Raw genomic sequence first — 2,500 nt, 5'->3', positions numbered from 1 at the left:
CTGAGAGCACATTTTTTTTCTAAGTCCCAGAAATCCGTCACTGAACATCACGACTTACGAAGACATGTTCCCCCGGTCCTCCCATATACGGCACCGGGACAAGTATGAAGTATGAAAATTTTTGGTCACAGCGTGAAATCCCTCTAATGATCATGAAAATAGCATCGGATCACTTATCTGACCATAAAAAGTGAACCAAAACCCTATTTGGACAAACTTTTTGGTCCTATGAAAAATTCACTTTTCATATATGTCATGGTCGAAAATTTTCTAAGTCCCAAAAAATCACTTATTCTCGAATATCTCGAAAACTACGTATCGGACAGGGGTCAACCAAGGTGTTTTAGAAAGGTCTTTACAAGCTCTATTTAATGAGCCATAGCGACTTTCAAGTGATTTTTTGACACTTTTTCGCATATCGGCATCCTTGGTTCCCATACTGGCCATAGGCCATAGGGCACCGAACGGCCAACTTTTGGTCCGGGGGTGAAATTTTTTTTCACGAGATTTTGATGAAAATGGCTTCGGAACGCGTTTCTAATAATGAAAAGTGAAACCAAACAGTATTTGCGAAGAAAAAATTGTCCTATGAAAAAATCACTTTTTCTTAGGGTACGGGTCAAAAATTTTCTAAGTCCCAAAAAATCACTTATTCTCGAATATCTCGAAAACTACGTATCGGACAGGGGTCAACCAAGGTGTTTTAGAAAGGTCTTTACAAGCTCTATTTAATGAGCCATAGCGACTTTCAAGTGATTTTTTGACACTTTTTCGCATATCGGCATCCTTGGTTCCCATACTGGCCATAGGCCATAGGGCACCGAACGGCCAACTTTTGGTCCGGGGGTGAAATTTTTTTTTCACGAGATTTTGATGAAAATGGCTTCGGAACGCGTTTCTAATAATGAAAAGTGAAACCAAACAGTATTTGCGAAGAAAAAATTGTCCTATGAAAAAATCACTTTTTCTTAGGGTACGGGTCAAAAATTTTCTAAGTCCCAAAAAATCACTTATTCTCGAATATCTCGAAAACTACGTATCGGACAGGGGTCAACCAAGGTGTTTTAGAAAGGTCTTTACAAGCTCTATTTAATGAGCCATAGCGACTTTCAAGTGATTTTTTGACACTTTTTCGCATATCGGCATCCTTGGTTCCCATACTGGCCATAGGCCATAGGGCACCGAACGGCCAACTTTTGGTCCGGGGGTGAAATTTTTTTTTCACGAGATTTTGATGAAAATGGCTTCGGAACGCGTTTCTAATAATGAAAAGTGAAACCAAACAGTATTTGCGAAGAAAAAATTGTCCTATGAAAAAATCACTTTTTCTTAGGGTACGGGTCAAAAATTTTCTAAGTCCCAAAAAATCACTTATTCTCGAATATCTCGAAAACTACGTATCGGACAGGGGTCAACCAAGGTGTTTTAGAAAGGTCTTTACAAGCTCTATTTAATGAGCCATAGCGACTTTCAAGTGATTTTTTGACACTTTTTCGCATATCGGCATCCTTGGTTCCCATACTGGCCATAGGCCATAGGGCACCGAACGGCCAACTTTTGGTCCGGGGGTGAAATTTTTTTTTCACGAGATTTTGATGAAAATGGCTTCGGAACGCGTTTCTAATAATGAAAAGTGAAACCAAACAGTATTTGCGAAGAAAAAATTGTCCTATGAAAAAATCACTTTTTCTTAGGGTACGGGTCAAAAATTTTCTAAGTCCCAAAAAATCACTTATTCTCGAATATCTCGAAAACTACGTATCGGACAGGGGTCAACCAAGGTGTTTTAGAAAGGTCTTTACAAGCTCTATTTAATGAGCCATAGCGACTTTCAAGTGATTTTTTGACACTTTTTCGCATATCGGCATCCTTGGTTCCCATACTGGCCATAGGCCATAGGGCACCGAACGGCCAACTTTTGGTCCGGGGGTGAAATTTTTTTTTCACGAGATTTTGATGAAAATGGCTTCGGAACGCGTTTCTAATAATGAAAAGTGAAACCAAACAGTATTTGCGAAGAAAAAATTGTCCTATGAAAAAATCACTTTTTCTTAGGGTACGGGTCAAAAATTTTCTAAGTCCCAAAAAATCACATTTTCTCGAATATCTCGAAAACTACTTATCGGACAGGGGTCAACCAAGGTGTTTTAGAAAGGTCTCAACAAGCTCTAAATAATGGGCCATAGCGACTTTTTAGTGATTTTTTGACAAATTTTGTCATATCGGCATCCCGAGTTCCCATACTGGCCATAGGCCATGGGGCCCCGAACGAAAAAATTTTGGTCCGAGGGTCAAAATTTTTTTTCTCATAAATTTGTTCAAAACGCCGTCGGAACGCGCCTTAGATCATGAAAAGTGAAAAGAAACAGTATTTTGCAAAAGTTGGGGTGGCCTATGACTTACATGGCCACGTCCTAGGTCCGAGTTCCCGAGGTCGTGTTCTTCAGTGGCGGAAAAAAATGGCCACTTGTGGGAGATGCAAAATGTTCATTTTGTATTA

The sequence above is a fragment of the Anopheles stephensi genome, unplaced genomic scaffold (genome assembly GCF_013141755.1).
Source record: "Anopheles stephensi strain Indian unplaced genomic scaffold, UCI_ANSTEP_V1.0 ucontig394, whole genome shotgun sequence".
NCBI lineage: Eukaryota > Metazoa > Arthropoda > Insecta > Diptera > Culicidae > Anopheles > Anopheles stephensi.
Note: the sequence above shows the minus strand (reverse complement) of the source record.